The sequence below is a fragment of the Ursus maritimus genome, unplaced genomic scaffold (genome assembly GCF_017311325.1).
Source record: "Ursus maritimus isolate PB19 unplaced genomic scaffold, ASM1731132v1 scaffold_2, whole genome shotgun sequence".
In the NCBI taxonomy this organism is placed as follows: domain Eukaryota; kingdom Metazoa; phylum Chordata; class Mammalia; order Carnivora; family Ursidae; genus Ursus; species Ursus maritimus.
The window spans coordinates 55055800-55079348 of record NW_024424452.1 but is presented as its reverse complement, the minus strand read 5'-3'; positions in this window follow the sequence as shown (position 1 = coordinate 55079348).

Below are 23549 nucleotides of genomic sequence, written 5' to 3'. Positions count from 1 at the left end.
TTGGAGGGATTGCTTTAACCAATGGCAACCTATGTAACTTCTTGCAAGTATATGTTAGTATTGATATATAAAAAGCCTATTTCTTAAAAGTTTATACCTGATAGAAGAACTTCACTGGAATACTTACACTTGGCCAAGATAGAGTCATGGAAAGTGGATTTAGAGAAGAAGTTGGGGGAGAAGGACTAGCACAAAAGGCTCTTAGTTTTGGAAATTGAAAACCCTATGACCCCTTTTGATGCTAGTTTGAGAGTGACTCTGGAGGTGAAGAAGTATCTGAGTCAGTGACCAAGAAACAGAATGTGGAAAAGGGCTTCCTGAATGAGTGAACACCAGGGATCAGTATCTGGACCAGAGGAACGATCTCAACATAAGTACCCATGGATAATTGTTAGGGTAGAATTCTCCTAGCTTGTGTGAGGTATAACTGGCTGATCCTTTCAGATCTTAACCATTAAATTCCCTTCCACAGTATATAACTAGGATCATAAACATATCTGCCCAAAGACGGATCCTTTCCCAAGAATGAGAACACACCCTCAAATCACCCAGGATTCTCATAAGCTCTGGCTTTCTCTAGCCATGTAACTAGGTGGGGGCAAAAACTACGTTACCTATAGGGAAAATCTGGAGTGGGCTGTGGACATGGAGTAAAGAGTAGCAGGTGTCCTTGTTACATATAGAAAGGATTGTCAGATTCTTGGGGCCAGGGACAAATCTTCACATCAGTTATAATTCCAGCACCTAGAATAATGGTTGGCACGTAGCTTGTACTCAAAAACATTATTTTGTTGTTGAGAGTTATTTCACAGATTCCCATGCAAAATCTCAGCCAGTTGAAAGCAGGCCAGAATTGTCAATGAAAGGCAAACCAATTGGGATGGGGCATTGAGCAATTGCCTTGAAGAGAAAATTCCATAAAGATATGGAAAGGACATGAAGGTAATCTTCTCTACCAATGTATCCCTTGCCACTAATCAGAACGGCTTATGTGTACATTTATGAACTACAATAAATTATAGGTGATGACGGGTATGAATAAGAAGAAATAGTAGCCTCAAGTATGATAGGTAATTTAATATTTGATGAGTTGGGCAACATAAAAATTTGACTCTAGGTAAAACCTTAAGTGGAGAAATAAATTTTTCAAATATTATATTTGAGATTTCATTTGCTCTCAGCTACATTAAAATAAAATTTAAAAACATAATGAATTTGTCCCAAATTATAAGACTTATAATGAGATATATGAGAAGTATAAAGGCACGTTTTTTTAGGAAGGTAAATGATCAATAAGAAATAATTACAAGAGAGTGATAAAAGGTATGGTGCATACAAGTATTAAGGAAATAAGAGAAGAATCAAGGTGAAGGAAGAAATTTAAGTCAAAATCTATGTCTTCCTTTAATTTTAGCTTCATTTTCCCAATAAACAGAACACAACTTAACACCATGTATTCATGGTTAGATTTAATAGATGTTAATCTTTTGTGTATTTGTTTCAGAACATTTTTCAAATAAATAAAGCTGGTGTATGTCATTCCCACGCAAGTTTTATACTTCATCTACATAATTATATAACATCATGGATCTTGGAGAAAATATAACTCTTTCAGTTAAATATAGGATAAACCAAAAATGTTTATTTGAAATTTTGAAGTTATGAAGAACAAAGATACACATATCATAAAATACTTCTTACTGAGCAGGGATTTCCTCCTGGATGTTTGCATCTCTGAGAACAATGCGGATCTGTTCAAAATGTTGTCTTGAAGCCCGGAACTTGACCTACAAATAAAGATGCTCCAATTATATAAATTATCATACGTTGAACACTACTGAAAGAAAAAAGAATTCTGATATTTTTTAGCAAAATGTCATGTGCTATTAAATAATCCTTTAAGCCATTAAACCCAATAGAACAAACTGCACGGTTAATACCTACCTCTCTAGAAACCCTTAACGGGATTACAGAAAGTCCCTAATGTCTTTTGAAGATTCATTTATGACTGAGATAATAAGAAGTCATTAGTTTTGCATCAAGGTTGAAAGGTAGACACACATAAGAGTGAACTCTGACTGAAAGCCAACTCCCAGGTGAAACATTAAATATGACAAGGATGTTAACAGCCAATAAAAAAAAAAAAAGATCTTGTCATGCCTCAGTTCAATAAAATGTTTATGACACAGTTATTGGGTCTGCTCAAATATTGCAAGAAAAGAAATAGAGTTATGGTTTCAAGTAGATATTGACATTGAATCCTCCTTATCAAAAATTGAAAAGAAAATTTACAAAGACTGTCAAACTGACAACCCAAACTATTTTGCTATATTTACATAGTAATTAGTCTTGCACAGAAAATTTTCCAATTGTAGTTAGATAAAACTAAGGGCAATTTTATATCAAAGTGGAGGATTTTCTAGTGTACTTCCGGGTGAATATGAGCCTCTCAAAATTAACCATTGCATTCAAAACAAACTACCTAACAAAAAGTGGCTACAGTAGAAGCTTGTGGATGTTCCTCATGACAAAATGTGATTATTTCTAACATTACTCCTAAAATATTTCACTCTGGTTTTTTATGTTAAACTTTATTTTTGATTTTTTTTCTTGTAATTGATATACAGGAAGAGATTTACATCATAATTCAAGTAATTGAGACCTGAAGAGCATTCCTATACCCACTATTAACTTCTTTCCTTGTCCATGTCACTGTTAATTCTGATGGACTTCAGTTTTCTGATATTTATGTATTTCAAGGTTACATTATAACATAAGAACAGCTTCTAATAACATCAGTTTATAATTCAGTGCTCTGTATTGGCACCGTAAAATTCCCCAGTATAAGATTCTGAGTTCTGGACTTCGAAAGATAATTTCTGTAGTCTGCCTCTTGCCTAAACCAAAAAAGCATTTGTTGAGACTTCTCTAACAAAGTCAAAAAATAGAGAATTAACTGTTACCTAGATAAGTCAAAGTATCCTAAACACAAACTCATTCTTTGTTCTTGAATTCATAAAATAATTTACAGCCTCCCATTACTTATTGTGAATTCTATGCCTCATTAGCATACAAAATAATTCAAATTTTGTATGTTCAAAAAACAGTAGGGGTGTCTGGGTGGCTCAGTTGGTTAAGCATCTGCCTTTGGCTCAGATCATGATCCCAGGTTCCTGGGATGGAGCCCCGCATCGGGCTTCCTGCTGAGTGAGGAGTCTGCTTCTCCCTCTCACTCTCCCTCTGTGCACTCTCTCTCTCATAAATAAATAAAATCTTTAAACAAACAAACAAACAAGAAAGCAGTATCTTATATGCTTAATGTTGATTGGGTCTGTCATTGCAAAGTGGAAATCTCAGCCCTTATCCTGCAATATGGATATTATAAACCAAAAATGTTTAAATATTTTTTCTTCTTAATTGAAGGATTTTTGACTGTTTTATGAAATCAGATGTTGGGATTATAATCACTATTCATGACTTACACCAGGAAGCAGTACTTTGTGGCATTTGAAAGTTTGAGCACTGGAGTCAAGCTAACTTGCTTCAGTTCCTGAAGTTCTAAGTAGGGGTTGACTTTGGAAAGTTACTTTAAACCTTGTGTTTCCATTTTATCCACTTTAAAATAATAACATTTGAATTCAATTAATTAAACCATGTAAAGACCTTAAAATCACTCCAAGCAGATAGTAAGTATTCGATAAATGTTAGCTATCATTATTATTGCCCCAAATTACCATACAATTTATTTTTTTAAGATTTATTTATTTATCTTAGAGAGAGAGAGAGAGTAGGGGGAGGGGCAGAGGGAGAGAATCTCAAGCAGACTCCCTACTGAGCATGGAGCCCAATGTTGATCCCACCACCCATGAGATCATGACCTGAGCTGAAACCAAGAGTCGGACACTTAACAAACTGAGTCATCCAGGCACCCCCCCAATTTATTATAATGGAATCCCACAATAGCTAAAAAAATTTAATTTGTGTGAAAATGTATTATCTTATAATATTGTAAAAAACTTCTTTCAAAAAAAGTAGAAATTATTGCATATTCAAATTCATCATCATTATAATTCTCTAGATTTTCTATATAAAATGCAGGTCTGCCTGTAAGACCACTTAAAAATTGGGGGCAACTGTTGTATTTGTATGAACCGTTTCTCAAAAATTGACAAGTTGATTACTCTTTGCCCTAATACATAACATCCAAACTACCAGGAGAAAAAAAATGATCACAATAAACCAGAAAGAAAAAGTATTCCAAGTGAAACAACAAATAAATAATAGCCTCTCAAGCATTTATCAAAGTAAAACAGCAATAAATTCTAATCAATGTTGTGTCAGTTCCCATTAAGAAAAACTATACCTGTTACCCCGTCTATATTCTGACATCAAGTTTTCACCTGTAAGAAGTGAAACATAAAACCTTAAAATCTGAATTTAACAAGCAGATGGTAGCTGTCTGGAAATGCATTTTTTTTTTTAAGCAAAAAAAAAATTTTTTTTTAAATGGGTCTAAGAAGAACAGGCTTGTGGTATTAATACAAGGACACATTTATCCAGAAGCTGCATCCTAGGAGGGGTGAGACTTCCATGACTCTGGAAGATTTTCTGTAGTACAGGGATTTATGTCTGCACTGGTACCGTTTTCTCAAACTCTGCTACTTCCCTGTTTTAACCATATTACCTTGACTTAGGTTTGATGAGGCCAGAAGCAGATCAGGAGAAAAAGCAGAGTTTTACAGTTTTGTTATAGTCACAGTTCTCTCCCTGGGGAGAACACAGCAGCCACACTGGGTCACTCAAGAAAAGCACTAAAATCTAAAATGAGTCAGAGGGAAAAAACCTACGTGGGTAAGCACCTTATTGTTTCCAAGCGAAGCAGCGGTCAAGGCAGGTTTAGGATTGGCTAGTTCTGTTTGAAAGTGGTAGCCGTGGGAAGTTCGTGCCCACCGTGACTGTTAAAGCTGTGGTTTGGAGCTATGTGAAGTCTCCAGATGTGTTGGGTGAGGCAGGATCTTCCTGGGAACAGTGAGTGACCATTCAGTATGTTAAAGCATCAACTTACAGAAATTACAAGTATGATTAATACAACACGGGAGCACTTATTCAGTTATGTAAATATTTGTTCTTGGTTTTCAGAGACGTCCTGTATCACTAACTCAGACTATTTATAGGAGGCATATTCAACTTATCCCATACCTCCCTCTCAGCCATGTCTCTGTTTCATCCATATTTTACTGACCGCTACCTCAGGACGTGCAATTTATTTTTTGATCCTTCCCCTCCTGGAGGCCAATGTAATTAATTCATTAGATCAAAATAAAAGTAATTTCATTTGTTACCTTTCCTGCATAAGGAGTGCATTTTACAAGAGGGTGTAGGGTGGGGGTTCTCAACTTGGCTACATGGTAGAAGCATCCGTGGAGAGCGGGAAAACTTACTGTGTAAGAGGCGTCCACTTCCAAAAAGTCTGGTTTAATTGCTCACAAGTGTAGCCTAAATGCTGGGCTTTTGGTTTTCTCTAGCGCTTTCCAAATGATTCCAATGTGCAATCAAAGTTATTAAACACTAGTCTAGAGCAATGATTTCCATGTTTTTCTTGTATTGTTATTAATTATGTCCCATGTTGATCAATATATAAATATCACTCCCCTCAGGTGTTTATGAAACACCTCTTTTTGAGGATCAAAGGACTAAGGAAAGGACAATGTCTTACAGAACTGGTACATTACCAGTGATGGAGCTGCTGAGAGCAATTTTCTCTCTTCAGATCCAGCCACAGAAGCCACCACTGAGAATGATTCCGTTTATGTTTGTTTTGGTAAAAACATCAATGGTGCACTAGCCCTCCTTGCCACAGCGAGGTCTTCAGGAAACATAGCCTTTGTCGGAATCCCTTCTGCTGCCTGAAAGGTCTGCCTCTCCAGTGCAGCCCGAGGAGGAAGGAGTGCTGAAAATTCTTCCTCTCTCACTCAGCTAGCTTTTACAAGTGGCTTAAGTGGCTTCCTTAGCCGATAATGTTATGCATCCTAGAAGATTAAAAAATTAAATATAAAGATAGCTCCTTATCGTCAAAACTTTACAATGAACTGGATAAAAATGATACATGTTCATAAACCTTTTAAGTCAGAACATGTGGATATAAATGGGTTAAAACAAGTAATTCAGAAAATAAGTGTCTGAAGACAGAGTATTTAGATGTTGGTTAACAAAATCCAGAGATGTTCAATCGAGGCAGAAGGAAACAGAATCGACACAAACTTGACTCTAAAAGTCACCAGCCAACTGCGGGGAGTGGATCAAATTTGGAAGGCTGCCTTTGTATGGCCAGCAAAAGAAGGGTATTTCCAAGTTAAGGTGACTGAAAAGAAAAAAAAAATTAAAAGAAGACAATTTGTAGACACAAGAAAATTATCCAAGATAATTTTGGATAATGAAATGGAATTTTATTAGAACACGGACAGGCTCATTTCTTCGCGCCTATGGCTACTTCCCCGTTACAGCAGGAGAGCTAAGCAGTGCTGATGAAGACCGCCAGGCATAGAACTAACATAATCTTGAAGGCAAGATATATATGCACACAACCAATTAAATAGATATTAATTGGATTCATCTACACTGAACACCCGTTTATCAATCGGAGGCGAGCGCTGACTGATTCCTGACACCTTCCCTGCCTTTCCTTTCTAGCTCAGGCCCATTTACTCTGACATCGTTCATTTCCTTTGCACTTAGACAGTCTAAACTAGCCCCTGTGTTTGGTTTGCATACCACTCCTTTTTAGATGTGCTAGAGCTATTCTCATTTCATGAGTAATGTCTATGAAAAGGATTACACGAAGGTATTCTGTAACCCTTTTAGTATTAAAATATTTTATAACTTCCATTCTTGATTAATGTAAAATACTAGAACTTGAATCCTTCATCATACCTCTGCTATGTGAGATTTATGTAAATGTTAGGCCCTTGTCATTCTGATGCATTCTGGAAAATAATTTAAGTGGTATCCTTGATGTTAAAGTATCAAAAGTATCCAGATAAATCTGGGAAGCTTTTATAGAGCAAATTGATGGATAGTAAAAAAGCAGAAGAGCTCACAAGATGCAGATGAGAACACTGAAACAGAGCAGAAGCTGTTTCATTCTGTCTTTCTTGATAAAATTTCCCTTTGCTTATTATGGAAGTGGGAGTACTGAAGTAAGAGGAAACCAGAAACAATATTATAATATGGAAGAGGACATAGGCCACATAGGCTTCTGGAAATCCTTACATTGGTAAAGAGAGATGGAGACATTTCACGTTTCCTCTCCTGCTCACAGTTGACATTTCATGGAAAAGGAAACCTCCCTAGGAATCCACAAGTTAAATTTGACTCTGTCTTCATCAAGTCAAACCCCAGGTTGGTCATACCTATGGCAACGTGGCAGAGGCAAGTGGTAATTGAAAATGATGAAGTCATAGATTTGGTTCAAAATACAGAGTAATCATCTTTGTTTATCAGGATACGGGGCAGAGCACTTGAGAAATTTTTCACATAGGAATAAAAACCCGATCACCTCTGCTTATTACAGCTTCTCCTTGAGAAAGTACCTTAGTTTATCTAACACTCAGTTCTTTCACTATAAATCATGATAAAATTAATTCAGAGATGTGTTGTGAGAAAGACAGAATGATAGGCCCAGGGAAAGAATGAGAGGTAGATACATGGTAACATATAAGGGGAAAAAATCAATAAAGGCAGTGCCTGGACCTACATCCTGCAAGAGTGCCAGTGGTCAGAGGTAACTGGACAATTGAGCCTAAGATGAAGAGAGAACGGTGGCACAATTAACATGGGTTTTTGAGCCCTTCTAAAGAAATGGACTCAACCCACGGAGGCCATGTATTACACTGCTCGGCTACCATGGTTTCACACTACGCCACGTGACGTGAGGCTGTTTTCAGTGAATCACAGTTTAAATCATGTTCTGCCTTTCCTGCATTGGATAACCCCAGTTCATCTAATATACCACAGCTGCTTAGAAACCTACTGTTATTTTGTTCAAACTGAAATCACGACAGTCAACTTAGGCTGTACATCTCTTCGGTGACAGTAAACTGGCTGCGTTCTAGGACTTTGTGGATGTGCTTTTCATCTCTGATCTCTCGATTCTTAGCAAGGGCTCATAAGGGGCATTGATATCAGAACCCGAGACATGATCTCCATAGCAGGTCTACGGCTACGGCAGAGGAAGCTTACGGGGGCTTACAGGGCTTTTAATTTGGTTTGAAGCTACATTTCACAGTGACACAATACTCTCTTAGTCCGCTAAAGGACATATCGGACACACTTTGATTTATTTCCTACTTCTTTTCTGACTATGGCTAATAAGGAACGACTCTAATTGAGCATAGCTCTTTGATCTCTTGTAGCATATTGCTTTGAAAGAGTTTATTACAGCTGTTAAAGGGAAGCTATAAAGATACAGATCCTAATAAAACATCTTATTTGGTTAAACATTAAGGCAGGAGTTTTTCAATAGCTGTTAATACTTGTTTTCCGCATAAAGTTATTCTTGGATCTCAGATTTCACAGGACACAGCCAATTTCCTAAAAGAGAAATTATGGGTAGAGAGGCTATTTGACACCATCATTGTAATTGGGATAGGCAATGAATGAGATGCCCCAGCTGCAAATGTTGATAATGAATGTTTACACACAGAGCCCCAAAACATGGCCAATTTCAATTTTATTCAAACAAATAGTTGAATTAGGGTAGAACTAGGTAACATAGAAAATTGTTGCAATGGGTAAACAAAACATGCATTGAAGATGTTCCAATTGAATGCAAGCAGGGTGTAAGTATGTGGAAGGTATATATGCTAGTAGCCAGGTATCGATTATTGAATTGGATTTTAAGGAAAAGGGGATAGCCCTCAAGAAAGGGATAGAAAAATTAATGTATGTCATGAACTGTGGTACTAGATGGCTTGAATAGAAATCCAGGACTATCTATATCTAGATCTAGCTATATATTTTAATCTGAGGAATATATGGTTGAGCAGCATGTTAAGAAAATAATTAGGTCAAAACTTGGGATAGGGACAAGTATGAAAGAAATAGGGCCCAAGGAAACAGCTGTATCATCTCCCCGGGACAGATCCTGTGCTCTCATGATGGGGACTTTCAAGTATGGAAAACCGAATGACATAAACACTGCCCATCACACCTTCTCAACATATTGGGCTTTGCTAGTAGGTCAGGTGTTCCTGAAAAGCAGTAGTTGATGGTTGTTTGTAAATCAGATGTGGATAGATCAAGCCATTTCTGAAATGGAAATGTACAACTGATATTCATATGAAACCCCATCAGTTCTAGACCGTGAATGCCTTGGTCAGTTCTCACTATTTTTATAACTATCCCAGAAAGGAGCATATTTCTTTCTATTCTCTACCTGTCATCCATAATTTTCCTGCAGCAGTCAACCAAACTTCAAAACCTGGTCATTTCTAAATTTCCTTTTGGATACTTTGTCAGTTTGTTCCAATCAGATTATTTAAACTAAAATTAGTAGTTAGACTATGTATTTAGTCATTCTTTATTTTCCAATACTGACACTGTGATGGGTCCTGGGGGTGGAATGCTGAACACATCAGGCTCTGCTCTTACACTTAGGAATCTTCCATTTCAGTAGGTTTTAGAGACAGAGTGACCTAAGGGTAAATGCTTTACGTACAGTTTCCTAGTTCTGGGATGCTGGGGAGGCCACTTAATCTCTGCCAGTTGCTTTTCTTAAAGCCCAATATATCTCCTCTTTGGATTCCAATAATAATTTCATTACCTTGAAACCTGTATTATTTTCAGACAAATAAATATGAGCTGTATTTCAACAAAGATACCTTTTCCCTTGAATCATACATAAATCTTCCAAAGAGAATAGAGAGCATTCAGTTCTCTATGTAAGAAAACATACAGATATGTACAATCAAAATTAAAATTAATATGTTTAACAAATTAATACATATAATGCTAGAGCTTGACAGATTTTTCAAAATTCTTATGATACTGACTTTTATGTCAATCCAAGAACTATTTCATATTTGCATATCCCTATATATACTTTGAAAAAATAGGGGCGCCTGGGTGGCTCAGCCAGATAAGCATCTGCCTTCGGCTCAGGTCATGATCCCAGGGTCCTGGGATCCAGCCCCACATCGGCATTGGGCTCCTTGCTCAGTGGGAAGCCTGCTTCTCCCTGTCCCTCCGCTGTTCCCCCCTGCTTGTGCTCTCTGCCAAATAAATAAAATCATATATATATATATATATATATATATATATATATATATATATATATATATATATATATGAATGTAACACTCCTGCTTCTTATTTGCCAAGGTAACTACCATATTTGAAAGCATCCCCAGTTAAACTCAAGGAAGAGGAAACTAAGATCTTAATTCTAGATCATAATTCTTCCCTTCCCAAAGTGCTGACAAAGTACAGTTAGTTACCTGCCACGTGATGCAATGACACAGCTCATAAGTTGTTTTCCAAACTTTGTGTAACAATATACAAAGTAATTATGTAATTTACATATTACATATGTAATTTACATATTACATATGTAATTTACATATTACACAGAGTAACTAAAGAAAGGACCTATTCTTAAGGGACCCACCTCACCATCCGTCTTCTTATTTCATTGTAGCTCTACAGTTTCACTTGAGGGATAGGATATTGTCTAATGACAGTTCCCTCTTTTCTTCTATATTTTTCCTCTCCTATTGTCTGCTGTTTACAATTGCTTTTGCAGATGTTATTGAGGTTACTATGTTTAATGCATTCTGTTCCCCTGTGACTGAAGTATGTAGTAGAAGAAGCAACAATTTATGAAAACAATGTTTCAACATCCTGCATCATCTTAATGTCTTTTAAAAAAATCTTGTCACTGGAATATAATTCCACTGACCCCTAGGTCAACATCTGTCAAGGGAATTTCATCTATCCAAGTGGACCTACAATCCAGGGACTGTATAACTATATGCCTAAGCACCGGCTGTCTTAATAGACAATGCATCTCTGCAAAGTTTTCATTACTATTTACACAGATAAGTTATAATCGCTATGTGACAGTTAAGGTGTTATGCCCTAGACAGATTTTCCCCAGATGTACTGCATGAAATTGACATTTTCAAGTTTCTTCAGCAGGATATAAAGATTTTATATAAATGGAAATTTTCCATTTCCTAAGTGACATTCTAAATGCTATAACTGGCTTATACAGGTACCAGACAAGAATTTTATTCATTCTAACTTAAGAAATACGCAAGGGATTAATTGTAATAAAATCTCTATTTTTACTGATTTTGTCTACTCACTAAAAATAATCCTCCCTTGACCAAATATGAAAATACCTAAATTTATAAATATTCTCTTATCTCTTTCTTTACTGTCCATCATTCCTAAGCATCAGACCAATACAACAAACAAATTAAATGAATTGGGTAAGGTCTTCTCACTTCTTCCTTATATTGTGCATACAGTGTCAGAAAAATAGCAGAGAAAAAGGTTCTGGTAATGATTTGTTAGAAACGGATATGCTTTCATTTATAGTACTTAGTAATCATTCTTAATTATCTTGCAAATCTTACTAAAATTTACACGGAATTGGTAATATGATCCTACTTTCCATTTTATGAGATAGCTAACACATCACTGAGTGTTTCACTCTCAATGATTCCCCTTCTTGGGGAAGCCGTCACACACAAGGCCTGGTGCTGCCAGGGACCCTGCCCCTCTGGCCATAACTGGTTGATACAAGAGCAGATGCCTGGCCCCACGTAAGACAATTATGTTCTTGTTCTCAGATAGTAGAATCTTGAAAAAAAATACCGAGGGTAATGAGATCTCAGCACAGTAAAGCAGCATAACAGGAGTCGTGTCTCCCGCCTCTGTTCCTGATATGAACAAGGTTACCTTTCCACGTGCACTACATACAGCTGGACCATTCAGTTCTTCCCAACACTTGCTGTATGCTGTGACTCCCACCAGACGTTCAATATTTTTTTTCCTCTGGGGTTGAACATAGTAAGAATACATCCTCATTGCCAGTTACCAAAAACGAAATTTAGTCACATTTCTCAAGGATAAAAATGTTCTTTTTTAAACCACTACTTGGTTTTCTTTAGAGGGTTAATACTGCTAAAATACATCTAGAGAAAGAGATAAGCCTCTGAGAATGCCCAAGCACTGTTTTGTAAGATCCCCTAGCATCATCTGAGTGTTTGTTTTTATAATACCCTCATAGTATACATATACGTGGAATTTTTCAAGTGTTTAATACCAAAACATATTTTCCTGTGCACTCCTTGTGTTCTTCTTGTCACTAATATAACAGCATGTTTTTTGACAATTTCAAATCAAGGACCTATGACATTATTATTTTACACAATTTCCTGTTGTAATTATTTTCATGGAGTGTGACTGAGCTGGAATCATCCTCTTTTATCATGATTTCTGGAAATAATCAAAATATTTCTTACTACAACAAAAGCAATATATTTACCTAACATGTAATAATATTATTTAAATTATTGATATGCAAAGTAAGCAAAACCCCTTTCTCCAGATCATTAAGCTTACACTTTTAATGTTTTATATTGCTGACTCTTTGTCTTTGTCTTTCTCTTCTCTCTCAGCTCGACTCTTTAAAATCTGTACCATTTCTCAAAAGGAAGAAAGCAATTTCATCATTGGCAAACAAGGTCACTCTTTCTATTCTCACACATCTCCAATTCTGCCTCGGCCAGGGTTTCTCTTTCAGAGTCCTTTGAAGGCTTATCTTATGCATTAAATCTACAGACAGCTCTTATTATAGCATCACTTACAATGCTTGCTTGTGGGATTTAGCTCATTGAATTTTTAAAATAATTTTGAATTATTCAAGTGCTGAATGATCATTGTAAAATCCTAAAAAGTAGAGAGAGAAAATAAATAAGTGGATAAAGTCTAAATAAATCATAGAGAATACAATGAAAATCATACATGATTCCCCCACTGGAAACAGAAACTAGAAATATTTTGGTATAATTTCTATTCATGGTAACTCAGGATTGTTCTCCATCAAGACTGGCTATGGTCCAGATTTCCACCAAGTTTCAGCTCCACTTTCTTTAACAACAGAATTCCCATCCTTTAGCTAATAGCCACATTACTACCCACCTAAGGACTTCATCCTTCATGCTCCTTGTAGCTCTGTGGGGTCATGTGGCTCGATTACTGCCCATGAGATGGGAGCAGATGCCCTTCTTCTTAGTCACACTCCTAAAAAGAAATGGGTACATCCTCTGCTCTCTTTTTCCTCTTGTCTCTGTCTAGAAGTCAATGACAGCTGGTTCATTGATCCTCAAAACAGAAATTTCATGTAAAAGAAGGAACAATTACCCTAAGAGTTCTAAATTACTGCTTTCTGAACTATTTATTTGAGGAAAAGTCTATCTTCAGCTGTTATACTTAAGGTCTCTATATTGTAAAACTTTAGACTATATTCAGTCCAATCCAGGCATTTGTACTGGAAGTGGTCAGAAAAGAAGGTACTGGCTTAGCAGTGGGTGAAGACACAGACTATTGTGAATTGGAAGTTGGTTGTGATAAAGTGGAAAGCAGACTGTATGCCAAAAAAAGCAAATAATGAAAGCCCAAGCCTAGTTCTTTATATAGATGAAAGGAAAACTGATTAAGGTGCTGGAGAGACGGTAAAACCAAGCACAGGACCAATAAATGAGAGACTTTAGGTTTAAAAACTGTATCTAGGGAGAAATAAGGAAACATTGGCCAAAGGAAAGAGACTTCCAGTTATAAGATGAATAAGTTCTGGGGATCTAATGTACAGTTTGGTGATGATAATTAACAATATAGTACTGGATACTTGAAAGTTGTTAAGAGAGTAGATGGTAAATGGTCTCACCACAGAAAAGAAATGGGCATTACATGAGGTGAGGGAGTGTTAAGTAACACTGTGGAATCATTTTAAAATACATAAGTGTGTCAACATGAAAACAGCTTAAACTTACTCAGTGTTGTATGTCAATTACATCCCAATTAAGCTAGAAGGAAAAACTAAAAGAAAAATCGCAGCCTGGACAAGGATCCTGTTCTGCAAGGCTATTACTCAAATAAGTCCACTTTTGTTTATTTTTATATTTATTTATTTATTGAGAGAGAGGCAAAGGGAGAGGGAGAGAGAATCTCAAGCAAGCTCCACGTCCAGCAGGGAGCCCAAGGCAGGAATTGATTTCACGACCCTGGGATCATGCCCTGAGCTGAAATCAAGAGTCATACACTTGGGGTGCATGGATGGCTCAGTCAGTTAAGTGTCCAACTCTTAGTTTCAGGCTCAGGGCATGATCTCGGGTTGTGAAATCGAGCCCCGCATCGGACTCCACGCTTAGTATGGAGTCTGCTTGAGACTCTCTCCTTCTCCCTCTGACCCTCCCCTCATTCATGCTCTCTCTCTTTCTCTCTCAAATAAATAAATCTTAAAAAAAAAAAAAAAAGGATCGGTCACTTAACTAACTAAGCCACCCAGGTGCTCCTCAATTAAGTCCACTTTTAAAACAGAATAAAAATACAATTTAATAACATCACAATTCTAACAACACTCAACTATAAATTACCTAAGGACAATTATAACATTAACACTGTACTTAGTGTAGTTAAAAATAAACACACACACACACACAAACCTATATCTAGATACAATTTTCACTGATGACTCCTTTCACGTGGAAAGCAAATTAAACACACCTACTAAGTTATGGAGGGCTTTTTACTGCCAGGGAAAGCACAGCCTGGTTTAAAATGCCTGTAATTGTGTGATTCCTAAACCAAGTCCTGTACCCCCAAACTGTACAGACTGTGTAGCCCGCAAGGAGAGCACATTTTCCAATGCACACTTCAAATGTGGTCATAAAAGCAAATGGACAAAGGCGCTAGAGAAGCAAATGGACAAAGGAGCTCCTCTGGAGACCAGAACAAGAACTAACCAAGCACATTTTGCAATGCCAATACTTGCTCAGCAAGATTGGATTATTGCTACGGGCAAGTTACTGCTCTGTGTTCCCTTTATTCGCTTTTCTGAATGAGATTTTTAATTGAAGTTATCTTGGTCTTTCTCCATTATTGTTTAATGCGTATAAAGAAGGAGTAGACAATTTATCTATTGGTTTATAGGTCACCAAAACACCAGGAAACACATACTGACTTAGTGGAAAGAACCAACAGAGAGGTTGGCATTGTAAAAGTAGTAACTAGATATGGCTTTCATTGTTATCTGTGGAGGTCATTGTGTGGGTTCTATGTGTGGTAAGAGGAATACCACATGGATATTAGGGTAGCCACAGGGCTGGGTTAAGGTACAGACTACTAGTTGTTCCCTGACATGCATCCATTCTTTCTTCAATAATAGAACTCTTCCCAGTTTTAGCTGGATATTTAACCACACAAATGGAATTTCTACTGCTAGACTCCCTTGCAGCTTTGTGTGGACATGTGACAAAGTTCTAACCAAGAGGGTATGAGTGGAAGTGATGGTGCCACTTCCTGATTCTACCTCTGAAAACAATTTTGTGCTTACCCTTCCGGGTCCCCCCATTTTCCTTTGTGAACTGAGAGATGGTGTGGACAGTAGTGACTGCCTGAGAATCAGAGACAGAAGTCTTGAGTATGGCAAGGCCCTGATCAGTAGCGGGACACTAACCTCTGAACTGTGAAATGAGAGAAAAATATCATTTAAGCTACTCTCTCTCACTCACAATATACTAACCTATAGTCAAATACTCTGGTCTTTTCTAGATTTTTATCATTATCCATTTCCAAACCAACACACACAAACAAAGCCTAGTAACAACAGGGACGGGGTCGGGGAGGGGAAGTTTCTTCCTTGTTTGAAAGGAGAGCAGGAGGGAGGATTGGAATATTTACAGATTTTTGTTATTTTTCTTGTCACATACACGATATTATATTAACATATAGTTTTGTGCTAATCTTGTTTTTTACTTACAGGTCCCCTGGTTATTGAAAAAAATACTTTTAGTACCTTTATTCTGCATGACAAATTACTCTAGAATAGTAGCAGTCACTGGAAGTTGAATTTTGTGGAAACATCACTGAGACAGTGAGAAGGTGTCTGCACAGATCACTGGTTGGGAGATCATGGGGCCTTGGGGCTAAGGGACAAATAGCATGGGAGAATCAGGAAATGTCTTAACTGTCTTAGTATAGGCACTCAAGCTTGTTGTTTCCTGAGGTGGAACATAGAAATGAACAATCTTTTTTCTCTTTTTCTATCAACTTTCAACTTAATAAAATTTCTCCCAAAACTTGTTTCCCTGAAGTCTTAGTGTTCTATGTTATGAGTTTTCATTGTTCTTCTCCTCTGTTTCCATGATATTTTAATGGAAATTCATGAGTTATACACTAATTTGTTTACTATCTGTCTCTCCTGCTACAGGATGAGATCCACTGAGGAGAAATTTTTTGTCTGTCTTGTTTTTAGCACCATCTCCAAATCATAGACCAGAAACTGGCCCAGAGAAAGTCTTCAATATATATTTGCCTACTGAATAAATGAATGAATGAATGAATCAATCAATCAATCAATCCATCAATCAATCTAATAATTTAGGAACTATTAGCTAGGTGCCATTTTAAGCTACATGTTCCTTCTTTACATTTCTCTCTTGAGTGGTCATCCACATATACAGTAAATGTGGTTAGATGAGTAATAGGGATTAGCCAGAAAATTGGGGTGTGAAAAGAGAGTAATTTTACAATCACACAAAATAAAGGCAGAGTCTTATTTGAAACATTTAAAAAAGAAACCACTCTGACCAAATTTAGTATACAGTTACTCATCACCATGTCTTCCTTTACTGATTTCCACCAACCATTTTCGAGAGAATATTAGATAAGAATATTATCAACCTCGCAAATAAGAAAAAAACCCATGATTTTATAGATCTCAGGTTTGGTATATTAGTTTTTTCTTTTCCTCTGCTATAATAAAAATTATTGAACATAAACTCAAAAACTGCCTTACACTGGTCCGCAATGAATGTAGGCAGAATAGCCCAATGTTAAGCATTTTGAAACCAAACTTGGTCTCCATCTTTCCTATAAGTCATTTCCACCACCAAAAATATGAGTGAACAAACAGCCCTCCCAGATATGCTCTCTAGATTAACAGATGTTGGCTTTATCAGATGGATAAGGGAAAGTAAGTTTTAAACTAATGGATCTTCAAAGAAATATTTTCTCTTCTGCTGTTTTTTAGAAACAACATTCAAAACACTAGGGAGAATGGCATCCTAAAGCTCAGGTTGTAACATCTGTAAGCAGAGAAAGGGAGTAAGTGGAGATATTGTTTCTTAATGATGATCTCATTAATTAAAATCTTCATACATATCCAGTTCAAGCCATCCACGCATAAGGCATTGAGATAATGCACCCTTCTTATCCACACTAAGTATGAACTAGGTCAGTCTGTCTACATTAATCATAACCTTTTGCTTTTAATTTCTCAAAACTTTTTAGCATTTCTTCATCAATTCTCTCTACCGCAATATTAGAACATTTACTAGAATATACAAGTTCAAAGACGAACTAATACATATTTACAATTTTTAAAGATGGAAAGTATTAAGCCTTGGATTGGACTGAAGAATTTAGAACTTGGGATTTATGATTGCCTAGACTTGGGGTCAAGAATGTCTCATTGGGGCGCCTGGGTGGCTCAGTCGTTAAGCGTCTGCCTTCAGTTCAGGGCGTGATCCCAAAGTGCTGGGATAGAGCCCCACATCAGGTTCCTCTGCTGGGAGCCTGCTTCTTCCCCTCCCACTCCCCCTGCCTGTGTTCCCTCTCTCACTGGCGGTCTCTCTCTCCATCAAACAAATAAATAAAATCTTTATTTAAAAAAAAAAAAGGAATGTCTCATTTAACTCAATGGTAGCCAATAAGTTCTAGTTTTATACAGACCAAAGTGACCTTTCAAGCATCACATTGATGTAAGTAGAAAAATATGCTCTTTGGCTACAGGATTGTCTGGATAACCTTTTGTTTATTCCTATGGGCAGCTCTCAGTGGTGTCCACAGGTTTTCACTCAGCACTGACCCCAGGACAAATCGCTGTGTTAGACACAGTGTCTCAGACACCCTGCAACCTCTCTCTTTGCCCTGTTCTTATTCCCTCTTTAGCCTGCGGCCCCCAGAATGTGCAGTTTGTCTGTCAAAACTGCTCTCAAGAAATGATCAGATGCACATTCACACTAAAGAATATTTGACAAATAGTAGTTTCATGTGTGAGCTATTTTAAGTTGCTCTAAATTTAAATGCATAAAAGCCAAAAACATCGAGTTTGTACTGAAATCCCTAAATATAATTTCCGTTTTCAGCAAATGTTATCTTTGCCCTTCTAGGCCTCTTGCCCCCCTGCTTGCTCTTCATCTTAGTGGTGGGAGAGTCAAGTGTTTATGTTTGTGTTTGTGTTTGGAGAGTGTGAGGGTGTGGCCCATCTATATATGCATGTGTGTGTGTGTGTGTGTGTGTGTTTGGAGGTATGACATGTGAGGGACATGTGTGTGTGTGTGTCTATGTGTGTTTGTTTTTGCAGGGTGTGGGGTATGAGAGGGGGTGTCTGTGTGTGTGATGTTAATATGAACATAAAGGGAGGGCACTTGGACACTTACAGTCACACCGTGTAAAACCACCACCTTTGCAGTTTAAAGTTCCTTCAGTTTTCATATACATTGTGAAAAATAGTAAAGAAAATATTTGAGTATTATTCCACATTAGGAAAGATATCGAAAGGAAATGATGAGTAAATGCTCGTAATTCTTAAAAAGTACAATGTTTAAATCACCCTTCGAAGTCTTTTCTTACCTCTTAGACCTCTGGCTCCTCCACTTTATGTCCTCAGGTCTACATCTTGTGTAAAACAGAACAAAAGCAGAAACAGCTTTATTACCTACTACTTGCATTGTAATTTAAATTTGTTTCTTTCGGTTACACATTCTTGGGATGCGTAGCTGTCTCCGCACATTTCAAGAGAAAAATTTTGCCCCCACACCTCTGCGGCCATGTTTAAATGGGCCACTTGATCTACTGGGCAGTGGAACCATCTCCAGGACGCTGTCGTTTCAATCGAGACCTCCTTCGCGGGGTGCCCTAGCAAACATGTCACCAAGTGATTTCTATTTGGTGTGTGTGTTCGGGAAGCTTTATCAGCACAAGCAGCCACGGAAATGCTGATACACCTGTCAGAGAGGAGGGGAACATCGCAGAAAATGTATGGAGTTAAGTGAGGGACTGGCAGCTCGGTGGGCTCAGCATTCACCTCAGAAAATAAGAAGAGGCTCGATCTGCAGACGTGTTCATGATTTTCTTATTAGGTGTCACAGGCAACCCAATCTTCCAGAATATAGGAACAATATTGAGAAGGAGGTATTAAAATTTTAACCAGTAACAGCTGAGATAGAAAATAATGAGCTGGCAGAGCAGAAGGCACAGAGCAGAAAGAGCTTCGGATGAAAACTAGCCCGGATTTAAATCCAGGGTCTTCCACCCACAGGATGAATGACCTTAACCAAACGATCTAACTTCTATCAGGCTCAGTTTCTTTATCTGGAAAATGGGCATAAATATCTACTTAAGCAGCTGTTGTAAAGGACACATGAGGTAATATTTGTAAGAAACAAACCCAGACACTGATACTTTCAGGCTTTCAGTAAATGATTGCAAATTAGTTATTATTGGATCCCAACCACAAGTCTGCTACACTCTGCTTCGTCGTTCTCCGCGGTGCTGGTTCTTCCCCGTCATCACTGCGGGGAAGTGTTGGTTTGTGTTACTAGGTTTTCCTCTGTTTCCGAAATTCTGTGACTTATTCATGTTTGTATTCCCAGGTGCTACTGTACTATCCTAAATATGATCATAAAAATAACAGATAAACTTTACTGGATATTATTTGCCGGGTCCTCTTCTGAGTTCTTTATCTTTCTAAATTCTCACAAGAATCCTATTAGGGAGTTCCTACTGTTATCCTCAGTTTGGTGATGAGACATTCCCTAAGTTGCCCCTTATCACAGAGCCAAATAAATTCCAAAGCCTGGATTCCAAACATGGACTTCTGGGTCCAGACCCTGCCTTTTGACCAACCTGCAATTACACTGAAGGAGAGGCAAGGAAATCCAGATGGGAAATCGGGTGGAGGCTGCCACCCAGTGAAAAAGCCTTTGAACTGCAGTGAATTAACCAGAAATGGGGGGGGAGGCAAGCAAATTGTACTAAGAATGTGGGAAAGAAGGCTCCAGAGAGAGGAGTGCCTGGGGTTGAACAGCATTTGATGCCACTGAGAAACTGAACCATAGCTGGGTGTTGTAAATTTTCAAGGAATATTTGATTCGTTTCATGTGTTTACTTGGAATCTATACCTAGGCCACTGATCAAAAATACTTTGAAAATAAAGACTTCCACCATGAACCGAAATACATTTAAAGGCGCTGACATATAGATATTCCAGGTATCCCTGAACTGCCACCGGACAATGCCTCATTTATTTCTGTGGCCGCAGGTAGCACATTAAGTAACAGTAGATCTCGTTTTCTGATCGAAAGATTCATTAACACTCTTTGGCATTAAACTCTGGGAGGTACTTACTATGTATTGATTAATAATTAATGAAGAGAAGTGTGAGTGGGTCAATGGGAAGAAGGCTATAGGACAGTGGTGTAAAAGTGATTAGACACTAAAGTCCAGAGCTACTGCTGTGATCAGGGAAGCGTTTAACTGTTCTCTAGTGAGGGTGTTGTTTTCTGCTCAGGTATAATCGGGAAGTTATTCTTTCAGCCTCAAAGCCAGAGGCTCATAAAACTCTTCTCAGCACACTGATCCTGCCGGACTATCCTCGGTGTGAATTGTGAGTGTGAGCAAGACGGAGAACTGTAACATCAAAAACCAAACAAGCCCTTCCCAGATAGTGTCTAACTCATGGCAGGCATTTAAGAAAATGTAGGCTCTGGAGAAATACAACGAAATGGAGAAAATAAGATTTAGGGGTTAATAGTAACATGGGCCTTGTTACGTATTAACATCCGTTGCATCTTAGAGAGCTTTGCCCGGGTCAGTTAGTCCTTATGTTTTCATTAGCGTTCTCGGGAATATATTGAGAACTTACTGTGTGTCTGGCACATTAGATGTTTTCCCCAAAGAGTGCTTATTTTATCATGACAAAAATCCTGCTATGCAGTTATCCTAGATAAAGAACGAAAGCTCAGAAAATATAAGTAGCAGGACGAAGTCACCGAGCCCAAATTATGAAAGGTAGCATTTGGAAGTCCCACAGACACTGACTGAATAGGCATAGATAGATAGATAGATAGATAGATAGATAGATAGATAGATAAATAGATATAGGTATTCTGTAAGTGCAGAAAGCAAAACATAAGAGCAAAACTTAAAGAAAGGAGGAAGGGAAAGACAAAGAAGGAAAGGGAGGCCAAGATAATAAATCACAGATTGTTTGCTGATAAACTGAGCCCAGGAATGGAATAGGGAACCTAGAGAAATGTCTATCTAGCCTGTCCAGAAATCTCCTTCACTGAAATATCTAAGACTTCTAGTAAGACTTTAGAAAAAACTGGACTGCTATCCAAAGATAAATTCTCCAAGGAGAGACTGAACTACTGATATTTTAAAGAAAAAAAAATGGGGGTCTAAGCAATGATCATACAAATTTAACCTTTGAATTAACTAATTACCTAACTAAATCAGGAAAAGAAACTACAGCCCAAAATACTTCTATGGAATAAATTCAGGGATAGACATGTATTTAATCTAACCTGGGAAGTTTACTTCTATGATTCTGTCCAAAGACATGCTCTTTAAAAATAAGACATTTTTTCCTGCATTAAAGTGTTTAGCATAATTTATTTATAATAGTCCATGAAGATTACACTAAAAAAGGAAAGGGTTTATAATTAACATTGGAGAATAAGATATGGAGCATCCGGTTAAATTTGAATTCCAGATAAGCAACAATTCTTTTAAGTAAAACTATTTCCCTTGAAATATTTTAGACATACTTATGCAAGAAAAAAAATGCTGTTCATCTGAAATTCAAATTTAGTAGAGCACCCTGTACTTGTATTTGCTAAACCTGATAGCCTTAATTATGACATAATGTTGAGTTGAAAGAAAGAAGAATACAAAATTTTACATACAAGTGGATTTGAGCTAGGTCTTTAAAAAATGCAGCACTTGGCATTCTTACATCATTTGCCTTTTTAGAAAATGTTTCTGTACTTACAATTATTTCTTTAATTAGTATGTTTTACTATTTAAACTTAAACAATGAAAATTTCTTTTTAAGAAAAAAACCAGACCCACCAGTATTTTAAAAAGTTAGGATACACTTACAGGGTAGCAGACACCTCTTCATGGGATAGTGAAGCTCATTGACTAGGATCTTTAATGATTTTTAATAGTGTGTTAAATATACAATAAGTGAATATATGTGTGTGTGTGATATGTGTCTAAACATTTGTGTATATATATGTGCACATGTATGTGTGTATGTGTGTGTGTGTGTGTGTGTGTGTAGGCAGAGAGAGAACAAATACATTATGCCACAGTAATTCTAAACAATCCCCTTTTGTCAGTCCTATCTTTATTTCAAGGTACTTCAGCTTTAGGCATGGAAAGTAGCAAGCCCTTCCCAACTCAGCTCCAATCATTAAAAGAAAAGGAAACTCCTCGTATGATTTTAGGCCATGTTCTCTACATGCACCAAGAGGGAATATAACAATCTAACAAACAAAAAACAACAACAACAGAAGCTGCCTTTCAGCTGATCTCTGGGAAACAAGCATGCTAATTTGTAGTCTCCCCACATGCACGCCCGCCTCATTATAATCCACTCTCCACACTGCAGTGGCCAAAATGTAAACCTCTGCTTAAAATCCTTCCAACAATTCCATCACTCTCTGCCTACAGACCTCTTCTTAACACAGCCTGTAATTAGAGTGACTCAGAGTCCCAGTGGCCACCTGTTGCTCCAGTGTCATCGTCGGTAGTACCTCCCTTTTAATCTCAAAAGCCATCCAGTTTGGACAATAAACTTCACAGTTACCCCTCCCTGTTCTGGCTTTTCTCTTGTCCCACCCTGTTTACTCTGCCCCCATCAGACACACTGGTGTCCCATCCTCCTTTCTAATTCAGAGCCTTTTCACTGGTTCTCCCTGGTGCTCTGAACACTCCTTTTCCCCTCCTTCCTGCACCAGGCTAATGCCTCCTTAAAGCTCTTCAGCATTCATATTTTAGTTCAAATATCACTTTCTTTCCAGATAATCTATTCTTTTTCCCCTAGGGGAGGTATAGTCCTCCTAGTATTTATTCTCATAGCAACATATGCCTCTCCATTCATTAACAGAGATGATATGACATTTATTTGCAAGATTATTTGATGAATGACCACATTTTCTATCTTACTGTACATTCCATGGGTATAAGGA